Source organism: Vicugna pacos, chromosome 12 (genome assembly GCF_048564905.1).
Source record: "Vicugna pacos chromosome 12, VicPac4, whole genome shotgun sequence".
Lineage (NCBI taxonomy): Eukaryota > Metazoa > Chordata > Mammalia > Artiodactyla > Camelidae > Vicugna > Vicugna pacos.
The window spans coordinates 1,490,476-1,505,006 of record NC_132998.1 but is presented as its reverse complement, the minus strand read 5'-3'; the positions used below and the strand labels follow the sequence as shown (position 1 = coordinate 1,505,006).

Sequence of the window (14,531 nt, the reverse complement as noted above, 5' to 3'; positions counted from 1 at the left end):
CAGCTGTTCTCTCTGGTGTTAGAACACTACCAGTAGTATTTTCTCGACAGTTAAATGGAGCATAGAATTACCCACTGCATGTCAACTGATCCAATATAGGATCACACTGATTTTTCATGTCCCTGTACTCCCATTTAACCTATAATAGTTTCTAAACTTAAAAAATCTCTTATGCTTCTGACATTTTTGAAGAGTATAGGCCAGTTATTCTGCAAAGTGGCCTTCGATTTGGATTGTATGACCTGCTCTCATGATCATATCCAGGTTACGCATTTTGGCAGAAACGCCACAGAAGTGATAGAGTGTCCCTCTCAGGCCATTACACCTGTAGGCACAGAATGCAAGTTTATCTCATTGTTGGTGATGTTAAGTTAGAACCCTTGGTTAAAGTAGAGTGCCAAGTTTTTCTACTGTAAGGTTAATATGTTTTCCTTTGTAATTAATAAGTAACTTGTGAGGATATTTTGACATTATATGGATGTCTTGTTCCTCATTAAACTTGTACTCACTAATCTTAGAATTATTAAATAATTCTTTTTAAAATCAGTTCTTACTATGATGGCTGCAAATGGTGATTTTTAACTCCATCATTTCATCTACATTTACAAGTTGAAATTTCCATCTCCTTTTAAAAAATTATTATTAAGAATGGAGTCATAGATTCTTATTTTATTCAACTGGTTATAAGCTATTTCTGTCATTAAATGCTTCATATTTTTATAATTCCTATACCTATTGCACTAAAAAAATCCAATCTACTATTTGAAGTTCAATATTTACTTGTGGTTCTTTTTGCCTTTAAACTGAAAATATATACAGAACTTCCAAAATTGGGTCTTTTCTTCCCATTCAGTGTGTTTTTATTATTTATTTGAAATATAGTTTGGTTCATTCTACTTCTGTTAGTATTTAATTTGGCCTCCTCCCCTGCTCCCATATTCTTATTGATTTAATTTTATTCTTTGAATATATAAAACATTAACATGATCCTAAGTCCAACCTAAATTATTTTGAAGAAATCTCAGACATCATATAGGGACTGTAGTTTTTCAAATGTTACCATTTGCAATAGCAACTATAAAAAATAAGGTACCTAGGAATAAATCTAACAAAAGATAAGCAATATCTTCACATAGAAAATTATAAAATTTTATTGCAAGGCATTAAAGAAGGCCTAAGTTAATGTAAAAACATACAATATTCCTGAATAGGTATTCTCAATATCAGAAAAAGATACATCAACTTTCCCCTGAATACTTTATGAATAATTCCAAACCAGTCAAAACCCAACAGCATTTTATTCAAATTGAGAAGATGGTTTTTAAATTTAATTAGAAGAGCAAAAGGGCATGCAGAACCAAGAGAACTTTGAGAAACAGGGTGAGAGAAACTTGCCTCTTCAAGCATCAAGACTTACTATAAAACTGTAATAATATAAACAAATAGATGGAAAGTAAAGATAGACAAACAGATGTAAAGAACAGAGTGGAGAGCTGAGAGACGCAGAACTAGATCTAACAGTGGTATCATAAGGATGTAGTGGGGAAACAAGTCAATAATGGTGATAAGACAACTGTTTTTTCCTATGGAGAAGAATAAAATTAGATCCTTACCCCATCCCACACACAAAAATGGATTCCAGAGGAACAAATACCTAAATGTGCAAAGCAAAACTTTAAACATATCAAACTAAAACATTGAAAGCATATTTACTTACGTCTTTGGGATAAGCAAGTCTCTTTAAACAAGATACATGCACAAACAGAATCATAAAGGAAGAGTATTAAGTCTGACTACAGTAAAATTAAGGACTTCTCTACATCAAATACACTCCTTATGTAGGTCAAAAGACAAGCCACCAGTTGGGAGATATGTTAACACCAGAGACAACCACAAATTTTAATAAGAATAGAAATAACTCCTCAAAATTTGTAAGCAAAAGAAACTTTGGTAGAAAAATGGATAGAGGAAAAGAAAATCTAAATCACCAATAAACATACAAAATATGCTCATTTTAGGGGGTAGAGCTCAGTGGTAGAGCATTTGACTGCAAAATGTGCTCATTTTAACTCATAACTGGAGAAATGCAAAGTAAATCCACAGCGAGATACAGTTTCACATTCATCATACTGCCCAAAATTAAAAAGCTAACACCAAAATTGAAGCTGTAGATTAATGGGAGACCATACACTTCTGGTGCAAGAGTAAATCTGTACAATCATTTTGGTGAGCTATTTGGGAAATAGCTGATAAAGTTGAAATACATTTGCCCTATGACCCAACAGTTCCACTCCCAGATACAGATCATTAATATCATACATGTACAAAAGGAGACTTGTACAAGAATCTTCATCGCTCTACTGTCTGCATCATCATAAATTGGGAAGAACCTATCTGTCCATTCACAGGAGAATGGATAAACTGTAGTATGTTCATATAATCGTCAGCCAGCTTGTCTGTATCTATCTATCTAGCTAGCTATCAATCTATCCGTCCATTTGATGGTTACTGTGAACAAAATTAAGCTACATATACTAACGTGGGTAAATTTTAAGAACACAATGACTGAAAAAAATAAGTTGCAGAAGATATGAATAGTGGTATGATATCTTCTGTTTAAAGTATTAAAACTTACAGAAAGTCCTATATATTGTTTACGGATAAATCTACATAATAAAAGTACTAAAGAGTTTATGAGGATAATAAACACCAAATTCCTGATGGTAATAATCTTTGATGATTTATTAAGAGTATATTAGAGATGTCAGTTGAAATAATACTGTTGCATTTCTTAAGTTGGGTGTTAGATACATAGGTGCAGGTATTAATTAATGCTTACACTATTTTGTAATAATAAAAATTAAATCTAAAAACGCCATAATCTGTGTAATCTCGAAGTGTAGGAATGACCTCTTTAAATACCTATTACTATGCCCTGTGTATAGTAAATAGTAAAAAACACTTGTTGAACGTAAAAAATAAACCATAGTTTTTCAATAAAGTGTAGTAATTTTTATCTGTCTTGCTATGTTCTTCTTAGTGGATGTTGCTGGAAATTTAATTGCAGCCAGACACTGTTTTGAAAGATTTGTTCAAGTAGATCACTAACAAGAAGACCGGTTTATCCTGTCAAATGATGTAAATGAAGTGTAGAATATTTAGAGGGTAGCAGCAGTACAAAATAGCTTAGTCCTTGGGAAGGAAATCATCAATAAATGTGTCAATAAAATTTTAATCTCTAGGACCTTGCACGTAGTAGTTATTAAATAAATATTTGTTGAATCCAGCAAATACAGGAAATACAAAATTATATAACGTGTAAATGCTGTTTTTCTCATGCTTTGGGAGGGAGGTTTTCTTGAGAAGTTAGCAATCCTAGAAACAAGAATCACAATTTAAATTGCTGACTGGAACACAAAAAAGTGAGAGAGCTCTATGCACATTTAGGAGTTTTCTTCCATAGATTAGACAGTTTTGCAATGCTAGAAGCCTCTAAACATTCACTTAGATCTGCTGGACAGGATAAACGAAACATTGATCTTCCTGTTAATGAATTACTTGAGCAAAATCTCCAAATCATTAACTTCTTATCTACGTGGAAGGCTGCATCTGAGATACATACATTATTCAGCAAAAAATACAGAGTAGCACATACAGTGTTGGGAAAGGGAAAATTTCTCTTACACCCTCCCTTCTTTGGTTCTTTTTGGCTGGTCGAATAATTAAAATGACACGAGACAGGTTAACTGGGGAAAGCTGAATTTAATTTCATATGTATGGGAACCCCAGAGACATGAGAGGATCAGACAGGAAAGTAAAAAGAGGCAGATATGCCATCCTGACCTAAGGAATGAGATAGGGGCCTCACACTTCCAAGGACAGGAGGGTCATTCATAGGATGGTAAGAAGAGCAGATGTTTAGTAATTAGATGTTTTCTTTGCCATATACATGGGCCCACTTAGACAAAAGTTGTATCTGACAATAACTCCTTTTTTTTTCCCTGGGAAAAAAATCCCAAATTTAAATTCTTCTAGGTAGTTAAGAGGAGCAATAGTTTATCTTGAGCTCACAGGGCCTCCGTTGCCTTTAGCTCAAAATAATCCACACGCCATTTTGGGGAGGCCTATTCTGAACTCCTATAATAGTATGAAACCTACATAAAAATAAATATATGTGCATACACTATATGCAAGCTTGTGGGTGTGTGTGAGAAATAATCCCAAATGTTGATGTTTATCTCAGAGATGGGTTGGAGGTTGGACCTACACTTTCTGCATTGTACATTTTTATACTGTTTGAGTTTTCTGTAACTTATATTGTGTTTGTGGTGGGAGGATATTTATATTTAACACATTCCTGGCAGGCCAGAAAACCAGTCTGCTAATCAGTGTGGTGGGGTTTTGCTTCTAGGGAACAGGGGAAAGACACTAGGAGTAGACGATGGGGTGGTGGTTGGGGAGATTATAGTAATTTAAGGGCCAGGTTGATGCTCTTACCACCTGTACAGCTTCTTAGTGCAAAAGGAGCAAATACAGTCATAAGTAGTTGTAGTCAAATCTGTTCTCAAAATATTTTTTCTAAATGTAATAATATAGGTCTGTGAATATTAAAGCATAAAATATTCTTTATATTGATTATTTAAACATTAAAATGGCCTAACCAGAATTCTTATTTTTGGAACTTATTCACATTCTTTAATCAGCATATCAGCTATGTCTGTCTCTACTGAATGACTGGAATTGTTTTTGAAGAATATGTTTTTTCCATATGGTCTTATTACTTTAAACTTTTCATAAAATTGCGCATAATTGGTCAATGAATTTGAAATTGTTGACAAACATTGACTTCTGTAGTCCAGAATATATTTTTTAAAATTTTTATTTATTTAACTACAGTTGATTTACAATACTTCGTTAATTTCAGGTGTACAGCTTCAGATTCTTTTCCATTACAGGTTATTACAAGATACTGAATATAGTTCCATGTGCTAGACAGTAAGTAAATCCTTGTTCTTTATCTATTTTATATATAGTGGTGTGTATCTGTTAACCCCATATTCCTAATTTATCCCTCCCCTTCCCACTTTCCCTTTGGTAACCATAGGTTTGTTTTCTATGTCTGTGAGTCTCTGTTTTGTAAATAAGTTCATTTGTATTTTATTTTAGATCCCACATATAAGTGATACATAATATTTATCTTTCTCTGCCTGACTTGCTTCACTTCCTATTTCACTTGTTTTTTTTTTAATTCAAATGTTTCATTAAAAATATTTCATACATATTGTGGTTTGGTGTTTTTTTTTTGTTTGGTGGGTTTTCAAATTTAGTTATAGTTGATTTACAATATTGTGTTAGTTTCACACAAATAATTTCTATGTCCGTCCATGTTTCTGTAAATGGCATTATTTCATTCCTTTTATGGCTTAATAATATTCCATTGTGTATATGTGTGTATGTGTGTGTGTGTGTGTGTGTGTGTGTACCACATCTTTTTTATCCATTCATATGTTGATGGACATTTAGGTTGTTTCTATGTCTTGGCTATTATGAATAGTGCTGATATGAACATCAGGGTGGATGTATCATTTCAAATTAGTTTTCAACTTTTCTGGATATATGCCCAGGAGTGGGATTACTAGATCATATGGCAGCTCTATTTTTAGTGTTATAAGGAAACTCCATACTGTTTTCCACAGTGGCTGCACCAATTTACATTCCCCTGACAGTGTAGGAGGGTTCCCTTTTCTCCATACCCTCTCCAGCATTTATTATTTGTGACTTTTTGATGATGGCAATCCTAACCAGTGTGAGGTGATACCTCATTGTAGTTTTGATTCATATTCCTCTAGTAATTAGTGATGTGTAGTTCATAAAACTGAGAGAATACTTTCTCTATAGGTGCTGCATAACTAGTAACTTCGGAGGAAATTCTACTAAATGGAATCTATTTTCAATCTTTTTTTGTATTGAAAAGTATGTGTATTTCAGCCCAAATAATTTCATATATACTTCTTTTGGGCTACATTCAAAAACTATTTTTGACAAAAACTTGCCTCTATGGTTCCACCAAATCTAGATGCTGCAAAATCATAACCTCAGTTTTTTGCATTCCAGTACAGAATATAATAAGTTCATCCATTAAAATTGGAGTTCTGTAAAAGATTCATCCCATAAATCCATAGAGTCCAAAATATAATTATGGAATATAGATTTTCAAAAGTAAAACTTACATGCTGTTTGGATTCTTACTTTTAACTTGTTTTGTTCCTCTTTTGTTTTGCAAGGATGAGTTTAAATGTCTTGTTTTTGAATATGAAAATGAATATATGTATGTTCATGTATGACTGAAGCATTATGCTGTCTGTACACCAGACATTGACACAACATTGTAAACTGACTATACTTCAGTAAAAACATATATATTCAAAAAAAGTCTTGCTCTTTACAGTGTTTTCAATAGCTGCAGTTTACTAAATGCTTTAATAACACTCTTCCATTTGTTGAATATTGAATACATATTTCCAAATGTTTTTTGAACAAAATTCAATAAAATTGAGAAGACTCATTTTTAAAAAAGCAAAAAATGTAGGGCACAGACTGATTTACAAGGTAATTCTTCAAAAGCTCACACATCTCTTAAATCTAATTAATGGCAGGCAGGAAAGAGAAGAAGGGTGTCTTGCTGCGCTAAAGTATTTTTTAAAAACTGCCTTATTGAGATATAATTTACATACCGTAAAATTCACTCATTTAGAGTATACACTTTAGTATATTCACAGAGCTATGTAACTATTTTCAGTGCCTAATTTCAGAACATTATCATCACCCTAAAAAGAAAACCTGTACCCATTCAAAGTTATTTATTTTCTTTAATTTGATATTTGCTGAGATTTGCTTTATGGCCTAATCTGTGGTTAATTTTTATACAGAGCATTTATTTTTTAATATCAGTTCTACCACAATACAATTTTATAGTTCAATTATTCTTTATATAGATTAAAATATTTATAAATTTTGAAAGATATAACCTCAAGTTTGAATTGGTAGAAGATCACAGTTTGTTTGGAAGCAATCATTAACATTATGTATATTACAACCAAGGCCAAGTACATTTTTTCCCCATAATTTTTGATTCAGAGAGGACTTTGCTCTCATTATGACAGTGTGTTCTATCAACTTTTGTATTTGTAACTATTACTGCCCAAACTAATTAACTTTACCTTCAATGTTGAACTTTTAAGTTGAATTTACAGTTACATTTACAATGTCACAAAGTTTTTTAACTTTGACAGAATTAACTCAAAAACTTTACTTTCATTTTAATAATTGGATAAAAAACAAAGCATTGTTGAAATTAACTCATTTTCTACTTGAATCACATGTTAATACTGACATAAAATGGCATTAGTTAGCTGTTTATAATGTTTTTCTGCTAAAGGAGTTGACACATTAACAACTTTGGCCTCATCACATGTCCACAAGAAAAATTTTGAAATCAAAATTGTCATTTGTTCAAAATGAAAAGTGACTCTTCATAGAGTGAAATGTAAATGTATCACCTGTAGCTGCAGGTGGCAAATCTATGTCTTTGGGTGCAGTCTTCTTAAAAGAAGGACTTACTTTTGAAGTAGATGGAGATGCTTCTTTTGCCTTTCTGGCTTGGTCAGTGGTATTAGTATGGCTCCCAGTTGTTAACAAATATTTGCAAGTTACATTAACTGTTTAATGAAATGGAGGAGATACTGGGGATTGAACCCAGGACTGACCACATGTTAAGTATGTGCTCTACCACTTGAGCTATACCCTCCCCCCTTAATTTTAAATGAAATATGAATTTTTAAAGCTCACTGCTGCCAAAGGTTTAATTGCAAAATAAAAAAGCAATATCAAACAATACAATAAGTATTTGTAGATTCGGTGAGGGAGATTAAGAGGTACAAACTCCCAGGTGCGAAATAAATGATTCACGAGTATGAAATATACAGTGTGGGAAATATAATTAGTAATAGTTCCTGTCAACTATACTTTTAAAACAAACAAATAAACAAACAAACAAACCTATAGAAAAAGAGATCAGATTTGTGGTTACCAGAGATGGGAGTGGGGGAAGGGGGAATTAGCTGAAGGCAGTCACTGTACAGAGTCCTAATTATATGATAAATAAGTACTAGGGATAGAATGTACAACACAATAAATACAATTAACTGCTGTATATTATATGTGAAAATTGTTAAGAGAGTAAATCCTAAGAATTCTCACAAGAAAAAAAATTTTTTAACTTTTACAGTGTTGTATGTCAACTGTACCTCAATAAAAGTGAAAAAAAATTTTTAAATTGTAGGTTTATATCGTACAAGATCACTGAGAGCAAGAGCATTCGGACTCCAGCAGCGCCACTCAGTTCGCTTCCTGTACATTTATCAGGTACACTAACCTGCATTCCTCACTGCCCCCTAGACTTACAGCTCAGGACTGAATGCGTCTCACAGGCTTCTCTAGACGTTAAGCAACAGCAACCAACTCCGGTTAACTAAACAAGAAGACAACTTACGGCAAGAATTTGCAGGGTGGGTGGGTACAGGACTGAAAGCTAAAAAGCCAGCCTTGGAGAAGGATTCTCGGCCCCAAGAACTCCTTGTCAGTTTTGTCAGGGCACCACTCTGAAATAATTTGTCCCAACCGTCCTTTGCATTTGTACTGCTCTGTACTGCTCACAGTCGAGCGAGCGAGCGAGAGAGACAGACACAAAGACAGAAGACAGAGAGAGAGGGATTCCCACTGGTCTAACTGTGGTGCTGCACCAGTCCCTCAGGTAGAGGAGGGCAAGGAGCTGGGATGTGCACATCCACTGAGTCTGCAGACCATGGGAGAGGTAACTCCCCCAAAGGAAATCAAGGTGCTGTATTAAAAGAGGAAGACTGGGAAGTCAGAAACCAAATGCCCACCATTTCCAGAACATTCTGTCACATGATTCTCTGCCTCTGGTCTGCCATCAGTCTCAGTGCCTTCGGTGCTCATGAAGATATCTTAGTTTAACACTTTTTTGATCTTCCTAACTTCAGTGGCCATTTCTATTTCAGGCAACTACAGGTCATAATCTTGTTCTGGATTTTTTAACAGTCAGGATCATTTCTTCTCTGTTTTTTTATTGAGAGGAGGTGTAAGAGGGGAAGAGACTTTTCCCCACCTCTCTTCATAGCTTTTTTTTGAAAGGGGAGGTAACTAGGTTTATTTACTTTTGTTTTAGAGGAGGTACTGGGGATTGAACCCAAGACCTCATGCATGCTAAGCATGCGCTCTACCACTTGGCCTATACCTTCCCCTCTTTTCTCTGAAGTCTTAAACTTCAGTACCAACTTTCTGATCACGTGGTCCTGTGTTTCCAGAACTCTCCTTTCTATCCTCCCAAATTCTTGTTCTTTGATCTCATGTAGACTGCAGGTTCCTTGACCCTTTTCTCTATATTCTCCAATCTGTGAACCTGCTGCTGCCTTCACCTCTTCCCAGGACAGAACAGACATCTGGGTCACTGTTTTAGTCAGTCTCTTGCTACTAAAATATGGAGTTTGAAGTCTAATATCAAGCTATTGCAGCAGCTTCTGTGTCCCTAATCAGCTGCCTCCCACTTCCCTAGAAGTTTTTTCAAACATTCACCATAGTTTTCAATGCCCTGAATCCCACAATCTTCTTGTCATACTAAGAGAAAAGTGAGGGTACTAAATGAGAAATCCCTCCATTTCCTGAGTTCCCTGCTGACCAACATAATTTCCTCCCCTACAGTCTGATGCAGTAAGTGTCTCTCCTCCTATGTAAGGAGGATTTCTTCTCCTGTGTTGTGAATCCAGTCCCTTCCTGCATTCTTTCTCTAGCAATTACTCCTTCCCTAGCCTTATTCTCAACCACTCCAGTCACTGGCTCTTTCCTCAAGTCTAGATACACACTTCCATCTGTGCCATCTTGAAAACACTTCCTTTGTACCCTGGTATCTCTTTCTAGACACTGCCCTGTCTTGCTCTTTCCTTCGAAGTCAAATTCTTCAAAAGGAGGAGTTTCTTCTCTCCTTTCTAATTTTTCACCCTCATACCCACCTCAGTCTAGTCTAATTTAGCTCTTTTCTTTGCCAGCACCACAGCTGCTCTGGTAACCTCCAAATTAAAAGATTAATGGATGCTAATCAGCTTTGACTTCAACTGACCTTGCTATAGTATTTGTCTCTTGACTGGCCCCTCCTTCCTGAGACCTCTCCTTAACATCACATCTTTAGAAGTCTCTTTTGAGGAAAGCTCCTTCCTCTGTGTGTCCCCAGGCTCCCCTCACCTCACACCAACCTTGTTCTCCACAAAGAACCGACTTTGTAAACTTCTTTATTGAGTGAGAAATTGAACTTCCATTTCTGTGCAATTTCATTTTAGGAGGAAGAGCGATGCATTTTGTTACAGCAGACAAGTTCTTTAGTTGTGCTGGTCTGAGGACACACTTTACTTCTTATGTATTCTAGTCACTTCTCACTAGCTATAGGAGCTGAAATGAAAATACAGTGTATACAATAAAATTTTCCTAAACTTTAGCAGCCTTACTTTTAAAAGTTGTTTCTAGATGGCTTGTATCATGCTGCCATCCTGTTATTAAAGTTTAAAAGACACAGGGAAAACTGGGACACAGGAAGTACAGCATGTAATGACTTTGAGAACATGAGCTGCAGAAGTAAAGCTGGCTGCACCCTCATCCATCATTATTCAGTGTCTGGGTGTACCTTTATAATAGCACTTTTGTTTGTCTCTTGCAGTGGGTCTCAATGGGGCTGCAGGGTACATCAAAAGAGATTGTTCCTTGAACATAATAGTTGCTTAATAAATATTCATCTAATGAGAAAGCAGAGACAGGCGCTTCAGAGCTTTGCAGATATGAAGGGTTGTTTATTGAGACGTGCTGCAGGTTTTTGGCATGGGTGCAAGTGATAATAAGATGGTGGTTTTATGTGGAACATGCAGGACACAGAGGCAATTTGATGGAAAATAGTGCCATGAAAAACTTCTATGTGCTTATGTAACAAAGTTACCCAGAGGAGACGTCTCTTTATTTAGTCTACACCCAAGGAAATATTGTGCCCCCTAAATTTTTCTTACATGCCTTTTGCTTTTATTTTTTTTGAAGTAGTGTCCATTTAACAATACTAAGCTTCTTGGAGCCAGGCACTGGGAGCACAGAGCCAAGGAGGCAGGATCCCTCCTTTGGGAGAACATATTGTTAAGACTACAGCAAGCAACTATAACCCTGGGTGGGGTGACAATGGCTGGTACTGGGACAATGGGGCTCAGAGAAAGGAGCCATTACTTAGAGGGGTAGGAGGAAAGAAAAGAACTTGGGGGAAGGTTTCTCAGCGAATGTAACAGAGAGATGAGCTAGGCCATGGAAGTGAAGCAGAAATTTGCTGCCAAGGAAATTGTATGTGTTTATAAGCAGCGACTTGTGTGTGCTTATAAGTAGCAATTGACAAAGTATGAAGCAGGTGATGGATCAAATATGAAGTTGCCAAAGACCATTTTCAAGGATTTTAAATCAGTTAAAAGTTATGCTGAATCACCCTCCTTGTGGCTGTAGGTTCTTCAGGCTGGTCTTTCTCTGAAGGAGTTGTGAGAAAATAAATGAGAACGAGTCTCCATATGGAAAGAGGAGTAAGGAAGAGGACTTCCTACTCTCATTTGAAAGAGTAGAAAATGATGACTAACAGATGATGGACAGAAGGGAGAAGGCCTAAGTGCACACATAATTTTTCAAGAGAGTCTTTACTTGCTGAGCCCTCTTGTCCCATTTGCCACCCCCTGTCCCTTTCCTCTGGGAGGCCCTGCCAGACCCCGGCTCCTACCCTCTTCTGAGTTCTCACAGTACTTATTCCTGGATTCGCCCCTGTGGTGCTTTGCACTGTACATCTTCTTGTGCACACCTGCTTTGCTGCCCTTGAGGGCTAAGACCTGTTTTCATTTCTCAAGGTCTCTCCCAGAGCTCCCAAGGCACTGGGAAGGCAGCCAGGGCACAGATAATTACAATGGCCTCTGAAGTGGCCTTCTACATTTAGCTTCCTCTGCCCCAATTTTCTTTTCAGAATACTTTTTCATGACAACCTCATCTGTCTTCCTCAAAAATTTCAGGTGTCCATTATCTGTGAGAGAGTAAAAAATAGTCATTAAAAATCAAGTTGTACTCTTTCTAGCCAGCGCCAAGCAATGGGCACCTCTCGGGACAACTAGCACAAGCACAGCAAGACTGGGGGCAAGAGAAAGCCATACCACAAGAAGCACAAGTATGAGCCGGGACGTCCCGCGGCCAACACCAAGACTGGCCCTCACCGCATACACACAGTCCGTGTGCGGGGAGGCAACAGGAAGTACTGGGCCTTGAGGCTGGACGTGGGGAACTTCTCCTGGGGCTCCAAGTGTTGTACACGCAAGACAAGGATTATAGATGCTGTCTACAATGCATCCAGCAATGAGCCGGTCTGCACCAAGACCCTGGTGAAGAACTGCATTGTGCTCATTGACAGCACACCGTACCGACAGTGGTACAAGTCCCACTATGCACTGCCCCTGGGCCGCAGGAAGGGGGCCAAGCTGACTCCTGAGGAGGAAGAGATCTTAAACAAAAAACGATCAAAGAAAATTCAAAAGAAATATGATGAACGGAAAAAGAATGCCAAACTCAGAAGTCTTCTAGAGGAGCAGTTCCAGCAGGGCAAGCTTCTTGCATGCGTAGCTTCAAGGCCGGGCCAGTGTGGCCGAGCAGACGGCTGCGTGCTAGAGGGCAAGGAGCTGGAGTGCTACCTGAGGAAGATCAAGGCCGAGAAAGGCAAATAAATCCTTCCTTAGCCATGTAATAAAGATGTTTATTCTAAATAAAAAAAAAATCAAGTTGTAGAAGGATGAAGCTTAATGAATAGTGAGATATTCCTGGCATATGGTTAAGTAAAATGTGGATTATGTTCAGTATAATCCATATTTTGTTAAAAAATGAGCCAAAATGACTGAAAACATATAAATCAAGATGCTGACAGTAGCGAGATTTCAAACAATTTTTATCATCTTTTGTATTTTCCAATTATCTACAACAAATACATCTTACATTTGTAATCTCACAATAAATTTTTTAAAAGACAAAAAGTGACCATCAGTAGAAAAATGGAGAAATACATTGCAGTATAGTCATAAAATGGAAACTATTTAGCAGTCAAAATGAATGAACTGTCCTGTCTAACATCAGTGGATTAATCTTAGAAATATAAGATTAAGGGACAAAAGCAAGTTTAGAAGACAGTAGTATGAAAAGATTTCTATCAAGTTTAAACACAAGAAAACAGAAAGAATATGTTGTTTAGGAATGTGTATATATGTGTGTGGGGGGTAAGTATACAAAGAAAAAGAGGGGAAAATATAAAGTTCAGAATGATGGTTACCTCTGGAAGAGGAAGGAGCTTGGGATGGGAAGGAGTCATGTGGGACTTCAATAATACTGGTAATATTCTAGTTCTCAGATTGGTGGAGGCCTCATGGCTGTTTAGTTATTTTGCTTCTGAACTTACCTATGCACACTACACATATTCTCTTGCATATGCAAATAATTATAATTAAAAAGTGGGGGGATACATTGCTTGAAAATGATTTTGACTTGCTGCTTCTTTGACCCCCCCTGCCTGAGACTTTCACCTGAGCTGCCATGGCAGCACCGCCAGCAGCCAGGGGTAGCTGAGGGTTAAGAGGCTGAAGCCAAGCTACAGAACATGAAAGCCTCAGGGAATCTCAGGCTCTGGAACACTCTGGAACGGAGGAGCTGCATCCTGGCCATAAAAGGAGGCACTGTGGCATTTGGGGAACAGGCTGTAGCAGGTGCTTTTTCCTTCTCTAACTCTGCTGACCGAAGATCCTGAAGCCTTTATCCAGCTTCCTTCACATGGCTCCCCACTCCTTAGCAGAAAAGACTGGCCTCCTCGCTTTCCCTGTATATGCCAGCTCACTCTTATCCCCATCTTTGTTCACGCCATCCCCTCTGGATCGTCTTCCCTTCCCTTTTCTTTTGTGGGCCTCTAGGAAGCCTTTTCTAACTCTTCTCACCCCAACTCCTTCCTTCCTAGTTTGCTCCCTGTGGAACTCACAGTCTATAAGATGCACTTTGGCACTGTGCAAGCAAGGACTGAAGCTTGTTTAAAGATGAACAAAAATGTATATAAAGGGCCTAGTGTTTAAAACATAAGATAAACTCAAAAAGAGTTGCTTTCATTGATTGATCTAGCTCTGTATCCTAGCTCTGGTAGGAATGTTTGGTTTTGCCCCCACATAAACCCCAAAGCAGAACTCAGAATCTTGCTAGTTTCCTCCCAAAGAATCCACTTACAAAAGAGTAGAGTGGGCAACACAGCTTTTACTGAGGATTTTGTAGGGGAGAAGATGGAAGGTGTTCACATGCCCTGAAGCAAGCAATTTAAAGTCCATAATCGGCTGGTTTGATTCCCCCAAACCTCTCCTCTGCTACCTTCATCACAG

The 14,531-nt window shown here is 37.2% G+C and overlaps 1 protein-coding gene and 1 pseudogene across 4 annotated transcripts in view; one reads left to right on the top strand and one right to left on the bottom strand.

Annotated features, from left to right (window-relative positions):
• Nucleotides 1–14,531, bottom strand: part of LOC140700343 (mitochondrial inner membrane protease ATP23 homolog) — a 193,173-nt gene that overhangs the window by 144,429 nt on the left and 34,213 nt on the right. The gene's annotated exons all lie outside the window — the stretch shown is intronic.
• On the top strand, nucleotides 12,225–12,851 carry LOC102528168 (small ribosomal subunit protein eS8 pseudogene; annotated as a pseudogene).